The sequence below is a fragment of the Peromyscus californicus genome, unplaced genomic scaffold, assembly GCF_007827085.1.
Source record: "Peromyscus californicus insignis strain IS unplaced genomic scaffold, ASM782708v3 Scaffold_6__1_contigs__length_162567912, whole genome shotgun sequence".
Classification (NCBI taxonomy): domain Eukaryota; kingdom Metazoa; phylum Chordata; class Mammalia; order Rodentia; family Cricetidae; genus Peromyscus; species Peromyscus californicus.
Window position 1 is genome coordinate 112,154,377 of NW_026294584.1, and position 27,337 is coordinate 112,181,713.

Consider the following 27,337-nt stretch of genomic DNA (forward strand, 5'->3'; position numbering starts at 1 on the left):
AAGAGAATTAATAAACGGGTTCAGCTGCAGACCGCCAGGCTCAAGGTGCAGTTGGCTCCTATCCAAGTGGCTCCAGGAGCCACGGATGCTCTTTTAAGCCCCAAGAGATCAAATTCGGTTTTCTTTCTGGGATAGTCTGAACACTGGAAAGCCTTAAGAACCACCTCTATGGGGTTACAGAAAAGCGCTGGAGAATAACGAAGTGGACAGAAGAAAACATCTAGGTGGCTGTTAAACCATTTGTGGATCCTACCCAGAGGTGTAAGATGTGTCCCCAGGTTCTAGAAAGCTGGGAGAAGTATGACTCTCCAGTGTCCAGAGACACTAGGGGCGGGAATGCTTTCCTCCAAAGTACTTCCCTAGCCAGCTTACACTACAGGAGCTCATCTCTGGGAGGGGTAGATACTGAGAATCTGTCACTCCCACAGGGATGAAGATGACTTTCAGACAATCTTTCACTTTCCAGCACTAACCCCACTTGTTATAGCAACAGCCAAAACTGATAGTCTGCACCACGTCTGCTTACATATAATAAAAGCTTTCTGCACCCTACATTGTGCAGTAGGACGCACCCCCTCCCCACCTCATTCTCACCTGATGGTACTTCTGCCCTAAAGGTGAGGCCTGACAAAAGAGCTCCGTTGTCTGCCAAGGGCTACAGGGATGAAGCCAGTTTTCTGAAGGCCACCTACGTCTGCCCCCTTTCCCACCTGGTGGCCAGGCAGGACAGCCAAATGAAGCTGGCCACTAGGAATCAGAATGGGGGACAGGGAAGGCAACACTGACAGCCTGGGAAGCAAAGGGTGGTGGCTCAGAATGGCAATCCCAGAGCTGGAGAGGCAGTGACAGCCTTACCGGACAAGATGGGCTGAGGCGTCAGGTCAGCAAAAGGCAGTTTCGTTTAGTACAGTGGTTAAAGCAGAGCCTTGGAAGCCGTGCTGCCCGGGTTCCAAGCCCAGCTGGGGGTTGGGGAGCTGCTGGAGTGCAGTTTACACTACTGATTGCTCCTCCTGTGCCCTCTCCCTGGCACGTGATCCTGTGGCGTGGTAATCACTTGGAGAAATTGCTTGTTACTAATCTGATCAGCGTTTCAAAGATGTTCTTGCCAAGCTGCTTCACCTCAAATCCCCCCCGCCCCCCCCCCCCCCCCCCCCCCCCCCGTGCACAGTAATCCCACCCATCCCAACAGAACAGGAGAGGAGATGGAAAGATCTGGAACAATTCTTGGCACACAATAAGCCCTGTATAAGTGGTAACTATGTTCCTCTTTTTTATCGTGTTACTTCCAGCAAGATGTAGACCTGACTCAACATTTAGTCTGCAAAACAAAGACCTGCAACAGAAATGCATGCTAACATCTACCATAACATGCGTAAGAGGGTTCATATCATCCCTCTTTACCCATAGCAGCCAAAGCTAGAAGGCAGATAAAACCCTCCCACATTTAAAACAAGGATGGAGAGAGTGAACTCTTCATACAGTAGAATCCTGCACGGGGATCAAGAACCTGCCCCAGGCAACAACAGACCCAGTGTTGAGCCAAAAACCTCGGAGAAGAATACACACTCTGTGTTTCCATTTAAGGGCAGCTACAGAGGAATAAGTAAGCTCTGCAGTCATGTGGTCACCTGGGAGGGTGGATATGAGGAGGAGAGGGGGGCAAGAAACCCATGTGGGGCTGGAACTTCTTCTACCTCATGGATTCAGAATATGTAAAAATCCACCAAATTCCAATAGTTAAGACACTTAATGGCACATGATACCTCAGATTCCACGGACGTGCTACATCAGTCCACTCTGTTTCATGACTTTAGGCCATCTGTGGTTTTAAATAGTGACATGCACGTGTCATCTCTAGTCGTTAATCCAGAACACCAAACTCATTACTTCACAGTCAGCACTGTCTTAAATTTGAGACCAAGTAAAAGTCTATTTCAATAAAAAACATGTAATAAAGAAAGCGGGGTTTTTGTTTGTTTGTTTTTGTTCACTACAGAGACTGGGGAGATGGCTCAGTCAGTAGTGTACTTGCTTTGTGATCACAGGTCCCCGAGTCCAATCCCCAGAACTCCAAGGACCCATGGAAGCTACAGGTGGTGGCGAATAACTGCAATGCCAGTGCTGGAGAGGCAGAGACCAGCTTGCAGGACAGGCTGCCATGCCTAGTGCGTTTCAGACCAATGAGAGACCTTGTCTCAAAAACAAGGTGGAACAACAAAGTGTTGTTTCTCCTAAGGAACAACATCAGAGCTGTCCTCCGGCCTCCACCTGCACACATGTTCACATGTGAACACACACACAGAGGCAGGGGGTGTGAGTCAGGTGTGAAAGCAGTAGACTTTGGATCAGCACAATTACTGGTACAAGAGACAAACAGGCCTTCACTCTAGTCTAGGAGAGGACAGACTATGCTCAGAGGCCAAGCCCAGCCCATTGCCTGCTTTTGAACAATCTGCAAAGGAAGAATAATTTTTCCATTTTCAAATGGTTGGGGGGGGGCAGGGGGAGCTGAGGTAGCTCAGTGCACATGGCCCTGAGTTCTATTCCTAGTACCACCAAAAAATAATCAAATGATTTGGGGATATCAAAAGAATATTTATTGGCATGTAAATAATATATGAAATCTAATTTTCACCAACCACACATAAAATGTTATTAAAATATTAACTACATATTAATTTACATATTGTCCTTGGCCTTTTTTCTAGGCCAAGGAATGAATGTGTCTGCAAAACTGTGAATATTTACCATAGCCATTTCCTGAAAAGATTTGCCAAACTCTGCCCTGTTGCTTGAGTTTTTCTGCCTGGCCCACAGTCAGGGCAAATCTCTCTCACCCGCCAGTCCCAAGCCGCTCAAACCCGATCAAGTAAACACAGAGACTTATTTTGGTTACAAACTGTATGGCCGTGGCAGGCTTCTTGCTAACTGTTCTTACAGCTTAAATTAATCCATTTCTATTAATCTATACCTTGCCACGTGGCTTGTGGCTTACCGGTACTTTACATCTTCCTTGTCCTGATGGCGGCTGGCAGTGTCTCTCTCACCCAGCTTCTTGTTCTCCCAATTCTCCTCTCTTAGTCCCGCCTATACTTCCTGCCTAGCCACTGCCAATCAGTGATTTATTCATTGACCAATCAGCAACACATTTGACATATAGACCATCCCACATCACTTCCCCTTTTCTTTTCTTAAAAAGGAAGGTTTTAACCTTTACACATCTCCAAAGTCAGCTTGGTATATTTGGGAATTTGGGCGTAGCTTCTCTTACTATTTCCTGCTGGAGGGGGGCGCTGTATCTTCTGGGGAAACAAAGAAAATTTTAGGATCATGGAGTAGTCCGTGAGGCTGTATCATCTGAGCCAGTTGTCTTGAAACGGTTCTGGATGTTGGATCATCTGGGCCATGGTGTCATCGGAGACCTTTCAGGGGGTCTTGGCTGGTCAAACCTGATGTATCTTACTCTGGAACAAATCCATAGCCTCTCGCTTTCTGTGGAAACAAAAGAGACTCTTTTCCAAAGCAACATATCCTTACATCCAAATTTTGAAGTCAAAGTATCTTTAAAATATACATACTGGTTTAACTCAGCTTCCTTTACAATCAAATATCTCTCTGTAGTTAAGAATCCCAAAGACAACACAATCCAGACTCTCTGTGTAATAGTCATCTCTACGTGGCTTATTTTTTATATTAATTTTACTGTCTCTTTAAAGACTTTATTTTTTAAAACCATGTATTTGTTTCTATACTGTATATATCACCTTTTTTTGTCTCTTTTAAGCCTACGTATATTTTACACACATTTTAAACTATTACATCTGAATCTGTCTTATTGTGAATCTATTGCTTTAAGCTGCAGCAACTGTGGCTGCTGGCTCCGCCCACCGCAGCTTCCGAACATGGCGTGGTACTTTACCACTAGCTCTGGGAGCTATCGTGGGTCTATGCTTTTATCCAAGCAGCGTGTAGCCCAGAAACCTCTTTTTTTGTTTTGTACTAGCAAAGGCTAAATCCACAATGTAGCTTAATGTGCCACTTGCAGAGGCCTCATTCCCGCCATACTGCAGGTCGAGCGCGCACGCCAGCAACCCGCCAGTAGTTTAAACCGGCAGCTGCCGCTCATTTGAGAGAGACAATTAGGAAGCTGTTTTTAGCTCCGTTTTAGAATCTTTTTTCAGGTTTTAGGTGGAAACTCGTGCCCCACGTTGGGCGCCATTTGTTGCTTGAGTTTTTCTGCCTGGCCCACAGTCAGGGCAAATCTCTCTCACCCGCCAGTCCCAAGCCGCTCAAACCCGATCAAGTAAACACAGAGACTTATTTTGGTTACAAACTGTATGGCCGTGGCAGGCTTCTTGCTAACTGTTCTTACAGCTTAAATTAATCCATTTCTATTAATCTATACCTTGCCACGTGGCTTGTGGCTTACCGGTACTTTACATCTTCCTTGTCCTGATGGCGGCTGGCAGTGTCTCTCTCACCCAGCTTCTTGTTCTCCCAATTCTCCTCTCTTAGTCCCGCCTATACTTCCTGCCTAGCCACTGCCAATCAGTGATTTATTCATTGACCAATCAGCAACACATTTGACATATAGACCATCCCACATCACTGCCCTGATGTAGACGTCCATCATTGCTGGTGTTGCTTCCCCGCAGAGCCACATCCCAGTTCTCATCCCTCCTCTGAGAGATGGTTCTCAAGAGTCTCTATGATTCACCCCTGGTCGACATCTGACATAAAACCTAAAGTGTGCATCTGGGCTCTGAGAACTTGGGACAAGCTCTGGTTCATTGGCAACCAGAATGTGATCCATTGCCCTCTTCTGGCCCCCATAGGTTATTGCATGAATGTGGTGCACAGACGTGCAGGCAAAAACACTCATTCATTTAAAATAAAAATAAATAAACCTTTAAAGTAATTTAAGAAAAGACTGTTTGGTCTCCAAGTTGGATGGAGGTCGGTGTTTCCATACAGCTGATGGACTTCTTTCCTCCACCTGAAACATCCTTCATTCTATCTCCATTGGAGTCAATTTCCCCTTAGCAGATGGAAGCTCACTGGATACAAAATCCATACTAGAATTAAGAATCTTATTCAGCCTTCTGTCTCGTAAAAACATGAACTTGAGGAACATATGAGGAAAGAAAAAATATGTGTAAGAGAATTTCTATCGCCTTTTAATAAATATTGAATCGACCAAAATATGCTGATTTTACCCGCTCATCGTTTCCGAGTATGACTATTTCTCTGTCTGCAATAGCAATAACTGTTTTTGACAGACAAGATCAAAATCTCCAAGGGCAAATGTGTACTTTAGGAAATAGAGTAAACACCTTGCAGCGGTGAGTCCCTTCCTGCGGAATGTTGCTGAAGAATCGGGGTGAGGATCCCTCCATTTAATGTTAATCATTTATGAAATACTGTGGCTCACAGCGCAGCAATTGGAGTCATTTCAGGCAGTAAATATACATTTCCTGTCAAAACACATCAAACAGAGAAGGCTTCAATTTATTTGAGAATGAGTTGTAACTAACTTCCAGATTGGCAATTTGGAGAAATCTCTGGTGGTATTTAATACCCTTGACGGTTCTCTTTTCTTCTTTTTTTTTTGTTCCTTCTTTTATTCGTTTTTATTTTAAGTCTTATTTTTCTTTAGTGTCAGGGATCAAACCCAGTCCTTGTGCATGCAGAGCTAGTGATCTACCACTGACCTACATCCTGAGACCCAGTTTTCTTCACTTCTTGCCTCCCCAGAAATGGCTCCAGTTTGTTCACTCCTGTGTGGAACCTCTCCTTCAATTTCAAACCCACCATACCCTTTCCTTTCCCAGAACTTGTGTTTTACAGAACTAAAGTTAGGTGTACATAACATTCAAAAGAGTAGCCTGGGTTTCCAGGTGGTGGCTATGCTACCTTTTTAAGGGTAAGGAGCTAACCTCGCTGATCATTCTGCTGTACCATTTCAGCCCGCTGAAAGGAACAATGATCCAAGAAATGAAGGCATCTACACAAATGGCTTTTTACAAAAATTAAGCCCCAAGGTGGGCAGACCAGGCAAGCACTATTACCAGAGATTTATGGCAGGGCTCTAGTGGTCTCAATAGACTAAGGTTGGCCACCCACCCAATACAGCGATTAAATAGACAGTGATGGTGTAAAACAGAGGTAGAAGACTTACTCAATATTGCCACACTGGAAATGTTTGAATAAATAAAGGCATCCAGTGACCTCAAGCCCTTCTTCAGGTACCACATGAAGTTTAGGTTTAAATAGCATAGCAATCAAGAGGTATGCATAACTAAGGAATCATGTTCAAGGAGCGGTCCTACACATCCTTGACCCATCATTGTCTCTCCTCGGGACCTGAAAGTGGTCCTGGAGATTGTTAACCTGTCCTGTGCTGTCATCTCTGAGGGCACCAATCTGGTTTTACTCCGGGATAGAGTCTTGCCACCTTGCTCTTCTTGGAACTCAAGGTGACCTTCAGCCAAAGTATGAACACGAAATGAAGGCAGACACTAGGCTTTCGTGTAGCATTAGTTACCTGTGGGCCCAAATGAGAGGCTGATGCTTTTTATTTAGCAAGAGCATTTTCTGTGGGAGCCCACAGAATCTTCTTAGTGAGAATTTACTCAGGGTCAGAAAATCTGAGCTTGCTTTATCCAGCAGGGCTCTATAATGGGATGATTTGACCACAGGTGTGGTTATCAGGTATTTGGAAGGGTCTACACACGGCTGTATGGTGTGCATTGATCTTGCAAAGGGGAGATCTTTTACCTCTTCCCTTGGCATGCTATTAAAAAAAAAAAAAAAAAAAAAAACCTTTTCAATAAAGACAAAACTGTTGGGTATTGACCCAGGCCCTCCCGAAGCTGTCCTGAGTCTCTGTCTTTCTTCTCATCATCTAGGTCTCTTTCTGATATTTTCTTATCCCTTTCTCCTCCACCTGATTCAAAAGGTGTGGGCTGGACTCCCACAATATTCTCAATGCCCTATTTTAGTTCCACAAGCACTACAGAAGCCTAGGTCCTCAGCCTGCTTCTTGCTCCCCGCCCTGTCATCTTCCCAGCCGTCTTTCCTCCTCAAGGTCACTCCCCAGTCCAAAATGGTTGCTGCAGCACCAACTAGTACATCAGATGCCAGGCCATGATAGGATCAAGAAAGGGTCCCACTGCTTAATTACAGAAAACTCCTCAAAAGTTCCACTCTACACGTAAGTCATATTGCCGTTGTAGTACGATAAAAGCTGTGAGGTACAATAAAAGCTGTGAGACACAGTCTTGATTCTACATAGTGTGTGCCTTACTGGAAATCGGGGTTTTAATACTAAGGAAAGGCTATGATACAGACAAATCACATCTCTTCCACCACCTTCTATTACATATGTCCATTTTGTATACACAGCCCTCCACAGAAAGAAAGGCCACAGAGGACACTGGGGAGAAAACAAGACCTTAACAACCATCAATGGTTGATGCTGCTTCTTGATACAGTTTCTGCTTTTCCTCCAACCAAGTGGATGGAGATCTTTTCTGTCTTCTTTCTCTGGTCCCCATTCTCTTTACTTCTGAAAGTATTTTTCAAGAAGATCAAGATTCTATGGCTGAAGACACTGCACACTTTGGTACCAAAACAAGAAGGGATCAAGCTAGCACTGAACTGCAAGTTTCTCCCATGATGGTGCTAGAAGGTATAATAAAAGCTGCTGGAGGAGAAAAAAAGTATGCATAGTCTTAGTCAGCTGTGAACCCTGTGTGCTACAATAATGAGCAGCTTGGCAAGACACTCCCACTGGTGCAATGGTGGCATGAAAGTTAGGGGGTAACCAACCACTTTTTCATTTGTTTGTTGGTTTTACGGGATTTAAGCCTGACTTCACAGGAGGGGATTCATACCTAGTACTATAATCCTAGCAAAGAACCTGTGGCTGGGAGATCAAAAGCCCTAGTGGAGAACCTACTACTATCATTCTGCTAACTAGATATGATATCAAATGGCATTCTAAATACTTACCTTTCTTCCCATTGATTACTACAACTCTCAGCCTTCATGGGAGAAGCTTCTTTCTGCACTGGGCAGCAGTCAGTCAAGAGAGACTCACAACTGGTCAAGGTACTCAAGTGACTGTGGAGTGAGTACTCAGCCCTAAGTGGACATCCATGGCACACGCGCGCGCATGCGCATACACACACACACACACACACACACACACACACACACGCACCTCAAAGAACATCAGTGAAGAAGTGACAAAAAGTTAGTAGGAGTCAGAGGTTGGGATGATTGCTGAGGATCAGTGTCTTCTGGACATGAATCACTGTGGTATTCATGAGCTCACAGCCACTGAGGCAGCCTACACAAGATCAAGTCAACATTCCAGCCCTTCAACACCCTGCTCCTAGCTAAGGAGCTCTGTCTCTGCAGCGCTGGGTCACAGGCACACTCCACCATGCCTGGCTGTTCATGTTGGTGCCAGGGATCTAGGCTCAGGTTCTCATGCTTATATAGCAGCCACTTTATTGACTAAACCATCTACCCAGCCCCATAAGCCTAATTTTAAAGTATATGCCAAACTCAATTGGAAACCAAGTTTCTCACAGACTTCCTTTAACCAAAGCTTTCAGATTACAAATCAACATTTGTACTTTCAAACCTAAGTATACCGAGGCAGGTGTGACCAAGAGTGCCCATGATCCCAGTATCTGGAAGGTAGAGACAGGAAAATCAGGAATTCAAGGCCATTCTAGCCTACATAGGGAGTTCAAGGCCAGCTTGTGCTACATGAGACCCTTTCTCTAATTAATTAATTAAGTTAAATAATCTGTAATATGGTCCTTGTATGCCCTCAACTCCGTGGGCTTCCTTATTCTGTAACAGCATGGGCCTGCTGCTTCAGCCAATTAAAGAGATGTGTGCGTGTGTGCATGTGCATGTGCGTGTGCGTGTGCGTGTGTGTGTGTATGGGGAGTGGTGGGGGGAGGTGTACAGTCTTGGCATACTTTAAGCATTTTTTTTCAAGGGCAAGAAAACTACACCGCCCAAGGAGCTGTCTGAGGTGCTTAAGGTTAATGGCAGTATTTACATAGCCATCAATTCACTTTACAAAGAGCTGCCCCATAAGACAGTACAGCAACTGACAGAGGCCCTGCCAGAGCAGGGCAGACAGGCGTCTCCAGCAAGGAGAGGCAGCGCCTGATAAATCCTAATGACACCACTTCGTTTCCCTGGTTCATCTCCCCATCTACAGTTGAAAATCCCTGGGCCTCTTGCTCAACACATCACACTGTCTTTCCATCTCTCCATAATATTTAGAAATAATTCTAAAATATGTGGTGACTAGTAAAACACAATGGTTGCGTGTTGTACAACAGTGCATGCCCTTCTCCTTGCACTATCTGATAGGGTAGCCACCACACACACGACTGGTTAAGCCCTACATTGATTAAACTTAAATAAAATGTAAAATGCAGGTCTTTGTTAGGTCTCAGGAACCCAGGACCAATGGCTAACTGAGGTGTCTATTAACACATCAAAGAGGATGCTGGCTAGCTCTCCCAGCCTTCACTCAGTCAGTACCTGTGGCTCCTCCCACCCTACCCCCTACCCTAAACCTCTCACTCCAAGAGGCTGGGCTTCTGCTTCCATTTCCCCAGTTTGGTCCCTAATAATCCAGCCAGTTTGGCTATGCCGGTGGTCTCTTGGCCTCTGGCTGCCTCTTGGTCCCTGGCGGCTCCTCTCTTGCTCTCCCTCCTCCCCCTCCTCCCCCTCCTCCTCCTCCTCCCGGTCCGGTTTAGTCAGCCAGCCGTGTTCAGCCTGGACTCTTCCCTCTGCCTGCTTTCTCCCTGATAGCGACAATACAAATCTTCTCCATACTTTAGGGCCAGACATGTCCTTCTTTTATTTCATTTTTTCATTCAGTCCTTATCCATAATAGGCACACTTACAGAGCCCACGAGGGGGATGTGGCTTACGCTATAATAGCAGACAGGGAGGATCTTGTTTTTGTGTATGTGTTATGCATGAGTGTGTACATACATTTGTGCGTGTAAGCATGTGTGTGTGCATGTGGAGGCAAGAAGACCACCTCAGGTGTCATTCCTCAGGGACACCACCCTTTTCCTCCTTCCTCCCTTCCTTTTTGCTTTTCAGACAAGTTCTCTCACTGATCTGGGACTCGCCAATCTAGACCAGCTGGTCAGTGAGCTCTGGGATCTGCCTGACAGCAGGAATCTAAGCACATTCTCGTCCTTGCAGAAAGTTCTATCGGAGCATTCAAGAATAAGTCAGATTGGAAGCTGGGGAGGTGGTTCAGTTGGTAGAGTGCCTATTGAGCAAGTATAAGTTTAGGTTCCTTGGCACCCACTTGCAATATACAGGTGTGGTCATGCACATCTACAATGCTATCAACAGAGACAGGTATATCCCTGGAGCACACTGGACAGCAAATCAGTGCTATTGTTGGTATTTTATACTTTGGAGGGGGCTGCCACCCAGCTCCCAAATAAATCACACACAGAGGCTTATTCTTACTTATGAATACCCGGCCTTACCTTGGCTTAGTTTCTAGCCAGGTTTTCTTATCTTAAATTATCCTGTCTACCTTTTGCCTCTGAGCTGTTCCCATTCTCTTACTTCTGTATCTTACTCTTATTCCATGTCTTGCTGTGTAGCTGGGTGGCTGGCCTCTGGAGTCCTCCTCCTCCTCCTCTGGCTGCTAGATCTCCAATCCCTCTTCCCAGATTTCTCCTTCTATTTATACCCTCTGCCTTCCCGCTCTGCCTATCCTTTTTCCTGACTCGCTATTGGCCAGTTCTTTATTAGACCATCAGGTGTTTTAGACAGGCACAGCAACACAGCTTCACAGAGTTAAGCAAATGCAACATAAACAAAAGTAACACACCTTAAAATAATATTCTACTACACAGTGTACTCCAGGATCTGTGAGAGACCCTGTCTGAAAAGCTAAGCAAAAGGACAATAGTAGAAGTCTCCTAGTATGGACCTATCAACTCCGTATACACCCAAATACATGTACACACACACACACACACACACACACACACACACACACACACACACACGGAAAATAATGTATAGGATTGTAGTTGACAGATTTAACCTCTGGTACCAAGAGCCTGACCTCTTCTGGAGTTTCCATACTTAATTCTAGGGGAAGATACACTGAGAAAGGTTTTGTGCATCTCTCATTGCCCAGACACACCTGCTCTAAAGCACATCCTCTCAGGTGGCAATTCTGCTTCTGCCCCAGAAAACCCTTAACACGTGAGTAGAAAGAGACCTGTAATCCTGAGAGACTTCACCTAATAAATACCACATCTTGGTTAATGTCGTGCATGAACTCGTTCAGAAACAGCCTCCTAACACCCTCCTCCCTAGTAGGAAGAAATGGGGGGAAATCTGCATGTGCACCTGAAAAAGAACAGGTGAATAAAAGGTACATTCTTAGTGGAACATTAGATAACCACTCAAAGGACTGAGGAAGCTCCATGTGCATCTCAGTGTAAACAGATCTCAAAAACAATCAGTGAAATACACTTGTGAAACCCAGTATCTTACGTGATATGGTTTAAATGAAAAAGTTCACCTACAAGGTTGTATTTAATGAGCATACTTAATTTAAATAACAAACAGGAAAGTTTAATGCATTTTAATGTTAATGTGCAGTGATGAATATGCTTCCTGATTCTTTTGATTTATTGACAATGACAAATCCACTTCACATGGTCAGAGAGATCCACCCAGGTCTCCTGTCCATTCTTCCTCCCAAGGCTCAGAGCCACTTGAGATATAATGTATAATAAATATTTCTTGGGGCCGGAGAGAGAGCTCAGTTGGTGAAGTGTTTGCTTCTTGAGCACAAGGGCCCGAGTCCAATCCCCAGAACACTGATAAAAAAAAAATAGCCCAGCATAGCGACACTCACTGTATTGCCAGTGCTTGGCATCAGAGACAGGGGAACCCCTTGCTTGCTGCCGGTCAGCCTAGCCTACCTGGAGAGCTCTGGGCCAGCAAGAGACCCTGCCTCCAGATTAGAAAGTGGCTGGTGTCTGAGGAACACCACCAAGGGTTGTCATCTGGCACGCACACGCACACACACACACACACACACACACACACACACACACACACACACACCCCTGCATGTGTGCACTACACATACACAAACACACATCTCCCTGTGTGCAGAAGGATAGAAGTTAAACCCTCCAGTGTTTGAGGGTGGAGAGAGATGTACTGTAGAGAGAATGAAAAGCAACCTCTACATTTTCTCTCACGCTCCTTTTACTTCCACTTTTTTTTATCTTTTTAACTTTCATGTGACCCGTGGGGCTCTTACAGAGTCACTGTGGTCCTGCGTTATAGCAGGTGGCTTCACTGGTGCCACAATGCTGCTTGAATAACTGTGACAGTGTGAACCAGCCACCCCCACCATGGTTCTTTAAAATGTGTATCTGCTTTTAAAAAATGTTAAAAAAAAAAAAAAAACTAGTTGCTTTGATGTTTCTATTTCTCAGTCTCACGTGGACACTGTATCCAGTTCTGTCTTCTCTGCCACTGAACTGGGAGTCAGGAGCCTCAACTCCTGACTGTCCAGGTCTGAGTGCTGGAGGATGACAGAGGCCCAAAGGGCAGGCAGCCAGAGAGGACGGAAAATATAACGGACAGTGGGGCAGAGATGGCCAAAGGAAACCTCGCCAAGGGAAAAGCCATGACTGATGGGTCCTAAGGAAATGTCAGTGCTGGCCTAGTCACACAGAACACAACTCTGAGAGAAGACCAGGGTTCCACACACCCGCCGTGAAACTAAAACCCAGCTCCGCAGAGTAGGGAGATTAGATGATTGCCACGGCCCAAAAGCTGGATGGTTACAGATTCTAAGCTTCCTGACAGCACCATGTTTCTATACCTCAGACTCCCTCCAAAAAGAAAGAGGGAAGAAGAAAACTCACCAATCCACATTTTTCAGATGAGTAAATACAGTTGCGTGTGTTGGCACACACCGGTAATCCCAGCACTCTGAAGGTGCAGGCAGGAAGGTGTGAGTTATCCTCGACTGCATCACAAATTCAAAACTAGCATGAGCTGTATGAGACATAGCCTGAGGTCAAAAAAAATGTCAAGCATTTTACATACATTCAAGAGTGGCTTCAGTTTGCAAACTTCGAAATTCTTTAAACAATGCGAGACAAAATAAAACCCCAATCAAAGCTTTTCACTTAAGCAAACACAGAAGGTAATTGATTCCTCCCAGTGGCAAGAGAAAGCAGCAAAAGCATTCTCTAGCCCTCATGTCCCATAACTCCATCGACTGGTCCATCTCCTGCTCCTGCCCAGCAATTCAGTTATTCTCAGAATGAATGAAATCTTAAATCCACATCAGATCTTAACACCAGAGGAGTCTTAATGACCCAGAACAAAGCCAAATTCCCACACATGCCCTGCTGGTAGGACTATAATCTAAATCAGAATCAAAAGTCTAGCAGGCATGTTTCCCCTGCCAATGCAAACACTAACAAAATGACCAGGTGCCTTGTATAGCCAAACCACTCCCGCATTCATTCAAACAACTGTACGCTTGTTTTCAAAGCCTTCAACTACAGCAAGTGTACCTTGTGCTCTAAAAGAAACTGAAGAACATCATCAAAATCAGTTTTTCACATAGGACATTGATTCCATTCACATTAATTTATGCTTTGGGTTCAGTAATTTGAATCAATCTTCAGAGTCATACTGTTTAGACAAGCTTCTCAGTGGATTATAAAATTGACTAAATCCCATGCTAATCAAAATGGCCATTTTATGAAAATCTCTAAACTCAAACTTTTCATCTCTGAAAAATGCACTATCCTACAAGGTGTTGCTCAGAGTATGGCCCAAGGCTAGCCCCATGGAAGTCTGTGAGACATGTATACTTTACAGGCTCTATAACTGATATGCTAGATCCCAAGCTCTGGGTGTAAGGATGGGGGACCTGGTTCAGCAAGCACTCCAGATGAGTCTTACTTACTGGCAGCTAGGCATGATGGCACTGCCTATAATTGAAGAGCTCCAGAATGTGAGGCAAAAGGATCTTGAATTGGAGACCAGACTGGGCTGCGTAGTAAGGTCAAAGCCATTTGGGATCAAGTTAAGAGACCCTGGCTCCTGAGCTGGGGACACAGATGGCTGTGAGAAAAATGCTTGTTGTCAATATGAGTTTAATCCCAGCACCCACGGGGAAGCCAGGCAATCTCAGCAGCAATCCTGGTGTTGAAAAGGTAGAAACAAGAGAAAACTTGGGACTTGCTGGCCAGTCTAGGCAAATCTGCAAACTCCAGGTACAGTGACAGATACCATCTCAAAAAATGAGGTGGGCAGCAGCTGAGAAAGATACTAATGTCAACCTCTGGCTTCTCTATGCAGAGAGAGAGACAGACAGACAGACAGACAGACAGACAATGAGACAGAGACAGAGATGGCAGAGGCAGAGGCAGACAGACTGACCCTGGCTTTAAAAAAAAAAAGTGAGGCGATAATACTGCAGTCAGGAGCAAGTGCACAGCAGAAGACTGATAGTATTAATATAAAATAGATTGGAAAACTCCAGACTTCACATTTTGTAAAATGTCATTAGCCTAAACTTATTTCATCCCCACTCCTTCTAAGTAAATGAAGACTGAAACTCATCCAGGGATGGAGTCAACGGCTTGTAAGTTCATGTCTATTTATGCTGTGGCTCAGAAATATTTGCACATCAAACCAGTATCTGAGTTTACACTGGGGATCCTGGGTCTTTTGTAAATGTGGAGAGAGTAAATTCAGAATCAAAATGTCTTGAAGAAACAGTTTTCTAGGAATGCTGCCAGTCCCTTCTCTCAGGGTGACCTTAACTTTCAGACTGAGGAATCTTCTCCTCTCCTGATTAATACTTCAAGGGATGATTACTGGGCTTTGTTCATGGAGACACTGGGACACACTGACTTGTGACCTCCCTGATCGAGAGCTCTTGAAGTTTTTAACATAGGGATCCTTCGTGGACAGCAAAGCTAACAGGTGCCCCCTGCTCCCCACTCCCCCAGGAGAAATGTGGCACCCATGTGTTCCAACCCTTGCTACTTCCTTCTCAATGGCACTGAAACCTCACAAACGAACTTCACACACCTGAAGCAGGAGTCCATGGGACCCCCTCCTTGCTTAGATACAGGCTTATTTCTAAATCTTTAGAATCAAATTAGGACATCGTCAGACCCCTATTTGTGCAAACGTTAATTTCAAGTGTATTTAAATAACTTTGCCTCTTGCTTTTCCTCATCTCATCAAGCAGAGATGCTTCCACTGTGTAATCACGATAATGAATAAACATGGGGTGCTTACAAAGGACTGGGGAACTGCCAAACTGATCAATTGTTAATTCTGCCAAGTGACGAAACGTGCCTTCTTTGGCAGCGACTCCATCAAGCCATGATTATGGTGGGAAAGATGCCCATGTCCTCTGCCCAGTGCCTCTGGAAAGCAAGCCCACAATCATCCCTGGGACCCCACCTTGGGCTCATCTGGATTATTTCCTCTCCCGACCCACCTCTCCCTGCCATCCCCGAGAGAGGCAGAAATTGTTGTGCATTTACAAAGTCCCGGGCTACGTGATTATTCATTGGCAGAGGACTGGAAGCAGCTATTACCAGACTAAACAGGCACAGACTATATCCAGCGGGCCCTTATTATCTGGATAAAATGACAATTTCATAATAAGCATTTGGCCTGGAGGATCCAAATCACCATGAAATGCTTGTGTGTGTCTGGATGAGGACGATCAATACTTGTCCCAGAGATAACACATTCATTAGTTCCCCTGTCCCACCCAGGCCTAGGCCACGCACCAGAGGAGTCGGGTCAGCCTTTTGTGCAGGGAAAGAATGAATGACCGCTTTGCCTCTGCTCTGCCACCGACTACTGGAGTGTCTTCATCCCTGTGTGCCTTTCTTTCCTCTTGCATGGAGGACACTGATGGCGGCGTCTGCTTTATAGGACTCTGAAGACAATATGGCTAGCATGGGAAAACGCTGCAGTCACTATGAACAGTATAGCATGTTAGCGCTAAAGAAGATTAAGCACAGAATTTCATCAGGTCCCGAAGCCCTACTTGTGGATATATATCTGAAAAAAAAAAAAAAAAAACTGAAAGCAGGGACTAGAACGGCTATTGCATTCATAACAGCATGTTGATAATACACAATTTGGGGGTTTGAGAGGGGTTTTTTTGGGGGGCAGGGAAGATTTTGAAGTTGGGTGGGTAGGGAAATGGAGATGTTCTGGGAGGAGTTGAGGAAGGGAAAAGATTATGATGAAAATATATGGTATGAAAATAACTTTAATAAAAAGGGGGAAAAATTAAAGAATATTTATAACTAGCAGTCTCTACACATTTTAACTACTGTATTGTCTAAGTGCTTGGTCCATCTTATACCTGTGACTTTTATCCTACTATAGAGGATATAGTAGAACTATAGATACATATAGAAGAACTATAATATGTAAATTTATGCTAAAAAAATAAAAAATAAACATACTACACAGAGTGGGGGAAAAAAGATAGGGCCACCCTAAATGTCCATTGACAACCTAAGAGAATGTGGGAGACAACCCCCTAAGAGGGAAGGAAATTTTGTTGCCTGCTGCGACATGAATGAACCTTGAAGGCATTTTGCTAAGTGAAATAAGCCAGCCACAGAAGGACAAATATTGTGTGGCCCCACTACAGAAGGTACGAAGAGGAGTGCAATTCAGAGACACTAAAAGTAAAATGCTGAATCGAAGCAGTCATGGCAGCGGGTAAGGAGATGAGGCTTAGTGGTTATGCTTCAGTTTCATACAAAGAAAAGAATGCCACGCATAGAAAGAGATGATGATACCCCAACAGTGTGAATATACTTAATGCTATTGAAATGTAGCCTTGAAAATGGTTAAAATGCTCAATTTTATGTTATTTCTATTTTTTGCATATTACAAGGCAACAACATCAATCCTAGCAATTGTTGCTGCTAATATTTGTTTTAAAAGCTCAATAGACAAATATTTACCACACATCCCCTGTTCTATAGATAGTAAACACTAAGCTAGACATGATGACCCATAACTGTAATCCCAAAACTCAGGAAGCTGAGGCAGGAAGATTGCCATGAGCTAGCTGACTTTGAGACCAGTCTGGGCTACAAAGTGAGTTCCAGGTCAGCCTAGGCTACATTGTGAGATCCTATTTCCAAAACTCTCATGAAAAAGACATATGACTTGCTTCGTACAGTCCAATACCAAGGGGTTTCCTTAAGAACCCACACTGTTGAAGGTAAGTCCCTATTTATAGAGATTCCATGCTCTTCAAACACAGGGCCTAGAGGCTCCTGAACTAGTAGTACTGACCTGAACACCTCCTCCCCGAGAATAACTTTCATGCTACAAAAAGCACCATGCAGACTTCCAAAGGAAAAAAGCAACCAAAAGTCCTACCTACCTATGATACCTAAAAAGCACAACAGTGACCAGGATGGTATGATAACCCTGAGGGCACAGCAGTGGCGCACACCTTGGTGGTAACCAACAGCTCTCTAGTTGGACTCGAGACCTGCTGAACAGGATGGAAATCATGCCTGATACTGGAAATCTAGCCAACCACCCAGGACTAGTGAAGTCATGGATCTTGGAGGAGAACCTATAACCGCCAATCTACTAAACCGTCATAATCCCTAACTACACTCCAAATATTTGTCTTTATATCCACAGGTAAGTGAAGCCCTCACCCTTCAACAAGGAAATTTCTCTTTACAGACAGAGACCACAAAAGAAAACCACAACCAATCAAAATGCAGAGTTGTGGAGCCCAGTCCCAATAGATAAATCTGAAAAACATCTCCAGTACCATAGGCTCAAGGATCATTGCAGAAGCAGGCATAGAAAAAAGCATAAGATACAGAGGATCAGGAAGATCGATAGGAAATTGTGTCTCCTAGCAATGTCCAAAGCTATGCTATGGGATAGAGAGATGGCTCAGAGGTTAAGAGCACTGGCTGCTCTTCCAGAGGTCCTGAGTTCAATTCCCAGCAACCACATGGTGGCTCATAACCATCTGTAATGAGATCTGGCGCCCTCTTCTGATGTGCAAGCATACATACAGGCAGAATATTGTATACATAATAAATAAATAAATCTTTAAAGAAAAATCTACACCCATAAAGGATCACCAACATGACTGCCTAACCATGAGCTGAAGAAGGGTAACAACAGCCATACCAAAATGGGTAGCAGAAATACTATGAGGCCTCAACCTCCTTCAAGCACTGTAGGCAACCAAGGAATTCTGAGAGAGGGAGAAGGAGTCTTCCCCAGGGAAGAGCACACCAATTTATTATTCAATACCAAATGGTCAGCCCTGAAGACATGCATACAAGTAACATTACACAGACTCAATAGGTTATATTTAGAAATATATATGTATATACATATGTGTGGGACAAAAGAGGGCATGAATTTGAAGGTGAGTCAGGGGGTTGGTTATATAGGAGGATTTGGAGGGAGGAAATGGAAGAGGGAACAGATGTAATTACATTATAATCTCAAAAAAAAATAAAGAAAGAAAAGAAAAAAAACTCCGCCCACCCTCCCCATTCTTGCTGGCAGTGACTCCAGAGCCTTGCTGGAGAATGTTGCAATGTTAGCCAGTGAGTTTCCTAAATTGCCTCAGCTGCACATCAGTGCCTAAGTTTTGAGGTGGGGAGAATTCAGCACATAAGGAAGATGAGATTGGTACCAAGGGACACACGCAGAACCATCTTCCAGCTTGCTTAATGCAGCTCCGTGCTCCTGACAGACCCTGTGGTCTGCAAAGAGCAGGACAGAATTTGAAAAAGGTGTGAGTTTGGTATCTTGGGAGGACCCAGCCCATAGTAACCAATTTTATGGCCTTTTTGATTTGTGTGTGCATGAATATTTGTGGGGGGTAGGGGGATGGGGAGAAGAGTTTGTGTGTGCTGAGAAAGAACTAATCCAAAAATATAGATGAAGAAAGCCCTGTCTGTGATGCGAGGTGCATTGTATAATGAGCTCTGAAAGCAGAGAGAAGGCAGCAGATGCTTACATTACAATCCGCTGCCACAGGAAGGGCTGCCAAACGTTTAAAACAGCAGTGAAGACTATGCACCCCCGCCCCCTGCCCCAGTCCATGATTCCTTGTTCCCACAGATACATGCAGAAAAGAATGCACCCCAGTAACTTTTTCTTCAAACTCCCTTAAACATCCCACTGTACAAGACAGAGCCTTCAGGTTGTTCAAAATCTTAAACTGAACACCAGTTAAAGACTTGTTCTGATACCAACTCACAAAACTTGATTTCTTCAGCAAACATGAATGTACTACAAGCCAAGTGTTAATAGCACACGATTGAAATTTCAGCATTCAGGACACTGAGGCAGGAAGAAGGCTGTGAGCTCAAAGCCAGCATGGGTTATATCATGAGTTCATTACAGCCTGAGCTATACTGTGAGACCCTTTTTTGAAAAGCCAAAAGGTGGGATGGGCCATGATAGAGTGCTTGCCTAGCATGCACCAAGTCCTAGGTTTGGATCCTTAGCCCCACCCCACCAAAAAGAAAATCAAAAATAATACATTAGAAAAAAAAAACCTTCAAAATTCCTTTTAACTTTTGGGTATTGGATAACTAACTGTAGAAGAATAGCATACGGCCATGAAAAAGAATGATAATGCACCCTGGACTGATTTGCCATCCTTCCTCAGATGGATCCGGAACATCTCTGAGCCTCATGGGAATGCCACTGCATGAGGAGGCCCCATGGCCAACGGGAGGTCTGCAGAACACATGATGTGGCCCTCCTTCTCCTGCCATGACATCAGCGGAGTCCCTCCCAACAGTGTGGGAAAGCGGATGACTGAGTCTGAACAAGGCAGATGGCAGTAGTGGAAAGAGACTGATCAGCATGTGGAAAGATGCTGTGTCTAGGTAGCAGGGCAGAGTGGGTTCTTTCACCTTCCTTTCTGTGTCACTACAGGATTTGAATTTTCTACTCCAAGCATATACCGTCTTTGTAATTTATGGAAAGAATAAAAGAAACCTTCAACATAAAAGCCATGAGTAGGGGCTGGAGACATGGCTCAGTGGTTAAGAGCACAGACTGCTCTTCTAGAGGACCTGAGTTCAATTCCCAGCACCCACATGGCAGCTCACAACTGTCTGTAACTCCAGTTCCAGGGGACCTGATGCCCATGGCAAAACACCAATAAACATAAAGTAAAAATAAATAAAAATTTTAAAAAAAGCCATGAGTAATGAAAACCAAAATCTTGTCTAGGCAATAAGAGTCCCTGAATCCCTGTTATAGACACTAGGTATCCCCACCCCTGGCTGAGGAGTTGTTGGCTCCTGGTGGAGGGAACACCCATTTTCTTCAGGAACGTGGACCTGTAGGTTGTCCATGTGTGGACAGTCCCACACCCACACACATACGGACAGCACTAACTGAATTCATTGGATTAAAATAGAAGACATAAAGTATGGAAGGAGATATGGTAGAGGATGGGCAGTGATTGGAGCAGAGAATAGGGGTAGAGATAATCAAAACACATTGTATACATGTATGACATCCTCGCATCCGTAAACTCAGCACTCGGGAGGCAGAGGCAGGTAGATGTCTGTGAGGCATAGATGTCTATGCCAGCCTGTTCTACATAATGAGTTCTAGGCCATCCAGTGAGACCCTTTCTCAAAATGATAGATAGATAGATAGATAGATAGATAGATAGATAGATAGATAGATAGATATAGAGAGATAAATAAATAAGTGTAAAAGTCTCCGATTTGAAGCCTGGTGAGTTACAGGCAAGTAACTATACCATACAAAAGAAACTTAGGTTTTCCTGATTTTTCAGGCAAAGGTGGACATAAAAATAAAGTAATAGGACTAAAATTTCAAAGAACACTGAATGACATATGATACAGATGAGAAAGTGAAGAATCCAAGCAAACACAATGGCCATTAAAATGATAAAATAATAACTCTAACAGCTCTACCTTGACATGTTTTAATAATTTTTATTGTATTTAACTTTTTGTGCATGTGCGTGTAGGGGTGTGTGTGTGTGTGTGTGTGTGTGTGTGTGTGTGTGTGTGTGCAGACCTCAACTCTTTCCTTCCACCATGAAGGTCCAGGGAGATCAAATTCAAGTTGTCAGGCCCATCAGCGGGTACCTTTACCAAACAAGTCATCTTGTCAGCTGTCCCACTTCAGATCATTAAAGTGTCGCAGAATGAGCAAGGGCTTTGCAGTTTAGCCATATTTTGTCCAGTGCCTTTTTTTATTTAGCAAAAAAAAAATATTCAGTGTTTTCTCTTTACTCCATTATTTTTCAATCACCATACTTTTCTAAGCAGGACACTTTATACATGTGTGCTAGCAATATTCAGTTTCAAAGAAAGGGAGCAGTTGACCTGTAACTCCATTGCCTGTTGAGTCACAGCATCTTCTCTGTATTTGTCAGGCAGTCATGTTAAACAAGTCCTCCCCAATATCCGATGCCTCCAGACTGCTGGATTAAAATTACTTGTGTTCACACAAACGACCTACTACTGTAAGATCTTGACATCTTGCACACAGCTGTCGCCTCCCAGCACCTGATTTTTAACCAAAGTAATGTTCCAACAACTGGGGGCAAACCAGTGAAAGAAACCCACAAGGTCCTCCTCAGCAGAGACAGCCAGGAGAAGGGTCCCACCACAACACAGAAACTACTCCACGTAAGTCTTTCTTGGAGCAGACACCAGGCTGAGAATCGGGACTCTGGGATTCCAGCCCTGTTCCCTGTATCCCACAGTGGGATCAAGTCACAGCACTCCCTCCTTCTGAAAGCGGAGCTTGGAGGTACTTTGCAGATGTGCAGCTGCAGCCTCTGCATATTTCCTTAAACCAGAATGCATAATTAAGTTCATGTTTGAATAAAAAGAGGGAAAAAAATCACCCCTTGGACAAGCTTTATAGAAGGGACTGGACTGAACTTAAATGTTGACCATAACGCTGCAAGTTATTTTTATTTGTGCGCAAATATCAAATAGATGGGAAGACAGAGTTAGTGGTCTCTTGGGAGAAGTGGTGATGCTGCAGGGTGAGAATTGAGCAGGCTATTAGAAATGCAATTCCGTGGGACAGTTCTCCAAGTCCGAACTACCTAAGGTCTGGACACTGGCTTTGTGAAATAACATTTCCAAATCAAACAGTCATGAAGTGATGAAGGTAGCTAAGATGCCCTCCCCAAATCCATGGTACACAGCTTTGCCTGTCCCAGCTTGAGTCCTGAGTCATCTTCAGTGCGGGTAAATCACACCGAATGATCACCTGCAGGACTTGAAGTCACCTTGTGATCCTGACTGACCTAGGGCCAACCACCAAAGACGCAAACACCTGTACACAAACAATTCAGCCCACTGCTCAGCTGCTGCAGTGTCGAAGACGAAAGATACACAAAGCCAGTCAGTTTACTATGATGGTTTCTCATCCCTGCAAGGAAACAGAGCCACAGATGAGCTGAAAACTCCCAAAGAGAAAGGAAAGATAAAGGGGAGAATACACTTAGACAACTTCTAATGATGTCATAAAACTGCAATCTGAAATTTTCATTATTGTGCTAAGCCTCTTAACATAGAAATTCCCCCCAAACTCTACAACCAAAGTAATTGAGAGTTAGAAAGTGTCAGAAGAGACTTCATCCCTTTATCACAGGCAATGTAGGATTCCCTTACTTAGTATACTCAGTATGATAAGGTGATTTTTGTCAATGCAAGCTCTAATCAGGCAGAGGATTGGCTGGTGATGACATCATACTCATGGGCTAATCCCCAGTGAATACAGTTTTAATATCATATGCATCAACATATCATTTACATAACAAAGTATTATAATAAGTATAACAGAAAACGAGAGGTGCAGATAAACAGAGCTATTAAGAAAGGCTCTGTGACACACAAAAGGAGGTGTTTTGGGGAGGGACAAAGCCCAGATCTGTTCTTTTCTAACTGGAACCAAACAATACCCACCTCTAAAGGGATCACAAAATGAATATTGAAATCCAAGTAACCTAGAACAGTCTAGTACTAAAAAATATCAGTGGCTGCCTCCAATAAAGAATATTCAGTGTCAAAGAGATACTCGCAGGTGTACTTTGCAACGGGGTAAATTAATAAAGCCATTCACACGGCAGGCAAACTGCTGTTCTGGGGAACTTTGTTGCAGATCTCAGGGAACACCAGCCAATCAAACCATGACTCTCTCCCAGCACATGGTGACAAGTCAAAGGGTAGTCAGTACTGAGGGAGGAGAGCGAAGTCTAGGAAGACAGGATAATGAAAGAGGAACTTAGGGAGGGAACCTTGAAACACAGCTATCGATCGAGCTGTTGAAACAAACTATTGATCAAGAAACATCTACACCTAGAAAGCTCTGTGCACCAACGAGTGATACCCACTGACTGGGTCATTTGGGGAGGACATAAGTCACCATTAGTTGGAGAGATTCTGGAAAGTGCTCTCACCATCTTCAACCCAAAGGACATGGACTTGCACCCTGATTTGTGACTCTCGAGTTAGCAGAAATGCTTCTCATCCAAGAATCGGTTGAGGAATTCTTCAAATCAAGGCAAACATCTGCTCCTAAACGACCAAGCGGTAAACACTAACTACACTGTCTGACTGCCATCCCTAAATTATATTGGGTTTTTGTTGCTGTTTGTTTGTTTGTTTGCTTACTTGCTTGCTTGCTTGCTTTTTTTTTCTACCCAGGATGTTGCTAGAAAGCTTAGCCACCGATGTGCACCTGGGTGTCTGAGTCTGCAGATGGACTGTGCCTGTATCAAGGATCTTACAGAAAATACCAGACTAAGGCTTCAACGGAAATACCTCCTCTCCGGCCGCGGCTGCCAAGCGGGGATTTTGCCTGTCACATCATATTAACTTTGCTCCTCCTGAATGGAAGGCCATTAAAAAAAAAAAGTTAAAAGCAAAGAGTTCGGGCATCAGCACCCTTCACCAAAGCGGAGCCTTCAGTCTCGGTGGGGGTGGACACATGGCTGGGTCTCTAAGAGTGCGTGAACTTGTGCTCATACCTATTGCTGGCTGACTCATAACTCAGCCAAGCTTTCTCAGCAGGGCGTGTGGAGCCCTCAACGATCAAGAGAAAAACACACTAGCCCACTAGAGAGGTGCTTGTGGCTTGGGCCGCCTCCCCAGGTGCAGGCTATCAAGCTTTCTATTGGCAACTCCAGGAGGACAAGCCTGGCTTAAAAACACCCTGCCGTGCGAGGCAACTGGCCGTACAACTGAAGCAGGGGAGAGAGAAAGGTCCAGGCGCTGCTCTGGTGAACAAAGCCAAGATGCCTCAACTCTGAGACTCTCCCCAGTTAACCATTTGTGCCCCCAGGCCCAGTCTGGCTGTCAGGGATCCTGGAACCACCCCACCTGCTGACTTCTGTAAGGACCCCCTGCTCAGATACAAAAGGATGAAGCTCTGAGGCCAGTGTAGCCAGAGCCCCCCGTTCATGGAGTGTTCGCCCTGCTGCGGCTCACTCCAATTCATCAAGTGGCTGCCTCTGCACCAGCGCGACTCCAGAGTCTCTGAACCGCAGATATGAACCCCGAAACTGGAAGTGGCTGCTGCCCGCCATCCCCACCCGTACCCTTCGCGGCACATATCCCTACTTGGCAGTGTCTCTTCCAACTTTAGGACACACGCGGCAGATTCAAATACTTCTTCCTGCTTCCCCCAAATGCGGGAGTGATCCGGGCTGCTCCAAGCCCAGTTAACTGATACTAGCCCAAAAGGCCACTGCTGCCTTGGAGACACCGCTTGAGCCCACATTCCAAGGCAGCTCCAACCCCATCTCCCGCCAGCTCTTCTCTAGAACCCATTCTTACTCGACTAGAAAGGGCAGTGGAGTCTGATCCGGGAGTCCAGGGCAAAGCACGGGTCGCAGCGCAGGAGTCAAAGGATGCTCAGCTGGCCGCTGGCATGCAGAAGACCCCGGCAACAGCCCATCAACATCTCAGTCTGACCAAGAAGGGGGAAAGTTCCGGTGCTGCTGCAAAGAGAAGCCGAAGCTACAGTAGGAAGCGCAGTGTCTTAAAGGAGAGACATTGCCCCAGCCAGTTTCCTGGGCTGCAGACAGCCCTGCGCCCAGCAGGTGCACCCGGTCCAGGGTGTCTCCAGGCTAGCTGGCTGTGCAGAAACCAGCCCGGAGCAAGCTGACCAGGAGGAGCTGGGCTGGCCGCGGACAGCGCTGATTGGCCAGACCTCCCTATTGCCCGCGCCCTGTCAAACTCCGTAGTCCACGTGGGCCGATCCTCCGCGCCCGTGGCTCCCCACCCTACTGCTGTGTGCGCCTCTCCCGAGCGCCTCGCTGTGGACACCAATCTGCAGGTGTTGAAAGAAAGGTGCTGAATTCTTCTCAATACCTGAGAGCCACTTTGAGCCCTGCATAAGAGAGGAGAATTTGGGGTTCAGCTCCCAATTGAAACCATTTCCTCCACAGAGCACCCACAATAGTCGGCAAGCAGGAGTCCTCTAGCATGGGCAAAAGTCATCTGGCTTCATGTCTTTGCATGGGAAAAAGAAAAAAAAAACTTGACATACATGTCAATAGCTGAATGATAAAAATAAAATTTTAATGGGGCTAAGGATATAATACAGTTGGCAGGATGATTGCTTAAGCATGCAACAGATCAGCACAACATAAAACCAGATGTGGTGGTACAATCCTATGACCCAGTCTCTTGAGAAGTAGAAGCAGGAAGATCAGAAGTTCAAGGTCATCCTTGACTACACAGTGAGTTTGAGGGCTACAGGATATTCTGTCTTAAAATGAGTTTTTAAAAATGCCTCCAGTTCTTTTTTGATACCCTTCTGCCTCATCCCCAGCCATGCAAAATCCCTTTCCCCTCTTCCTTCACAGAAGTAACTAGCAACCAGCAGCACGTGACTAGTAATCCCTTTGCAGAACTTCTTTTGTCTGATCTCCATTGTGCAGAAGGGAAAAGTGAGGCACAGAAAGGCTAAATAACTTACTGAAGACTGTGGAATTAATTAGTAGTGCAGATTACATTTGACCCTGGTTTGCATTCTCTGCAACCAAGTTGGAATTTTGGACTTTCTGACTCCACCCCAGAACCAGAGTTTTCATTTAAACCAGATTCCCCATGTGGTTATTATATGCATGCAGTTTGAAAAATCACTGTTCTCTGACACTATGCTGTCCTTTGTCACTGGCTAATAGCCCCCTTGTCCTTTTATTTTGCATTGAGCTGAAACGATGTGTCGTTCTACCAGAGATGCATCCAAATGTATTCATTCTTCTCTGCCTCTACTGCTTGAACTCATCCAGGGCAGGCTCTTACCTCTGCTCCCTGTGCCTTCCTACCATACACACATGCGAGCGTGCGCGCACACACACACACACACACACACACACACACCATATTGTAGTATTTTACTGATTGCTAAACACTGACAATCCTTGGCTCTTTTGTTATCAAAATTGGGACTTAGCAAAGACAGAAATGCTATTAAATTGTCACCAGTCTAAGAGGGTTTTCAAACATGAGCAACCCTTGCAATCTTGCATGTTCCTATCACAGTACAGTTAAAGGACTCCCTGGGAAATGTCCAATGATGTAATGTGTCTCACATAGTCCTTAGAGGCAGAATGGCCCTATGAACTGAGATATGTGGCCTAATCACTGCCCCAGGAAGGTAAGCTATGGGGGGAGGCAGCTCAATGAGTCCCAATTATTTCTTCATCCAGCTGCTTATCAAATGTCTGCGTGCCAGGCTTGGGGATTCTATGACAAACAGCAGGCACAACTTCTGTCTATAGTCACAGGGAAAGTTAGGCATTAAACAATTCAACCAATATATAAGAGGCAATTTTAGAGCAACTATGTGTTTAAAAGAATATAAAAATAAGCATGAGAACCATGGTGGTGGGTTTAATTTAGATCATCTGCCCTGGGAAAGTCACTAGGACATGGTGACAGTCAAGAACTAAGTGATGAAAGGCCAAGCAAGCAAGCATCTAAGCAGAAGCTATCCCCAGCAGTAGTTCAGTGATCCTCTCGCAAGGAACAGTCCTCCATTTGTTTCATAGAAGCCCCCTCCTACCCGGCCACCCATTTTGCACCTTATTAAGTTGTGTAAAATCAATGTCTGTATTATTAAAATGAGTCAGACTATTTTTTAATGTAAGTCTAGCTGAAGGTCATGCCAACAGGGCTTTCTGTTTTGTTTTTGTTTGTTT

The 27,337-nt window shown here is 44.8% G+C and overlaps 1 protein-coding gene across 2 annotated transcripts in view; it reads right to left on the reverse strand.

Moving 5' to 3' along the window:
- The window catches only part of Tafa4 (TAFA chemokine like family member 4), a 198,373-nt gene extending 173,080 nt beyond the window's left edge, over positions 1-25,293 (reverse strand). For both annotated transcript variants that reach the window (XM_052719987.1, XM_052719986.1), the window contains exon 1: positions 24,963-25,293. The gene's annotated coding sequence lies outside the window, so the exon portion shown is untranslated. The remainder of the gene's footprint in view (positions 1-24,962) is intronic.
- Positions 25,294-27,337: the final 2,044 nt, after the last annotated feature.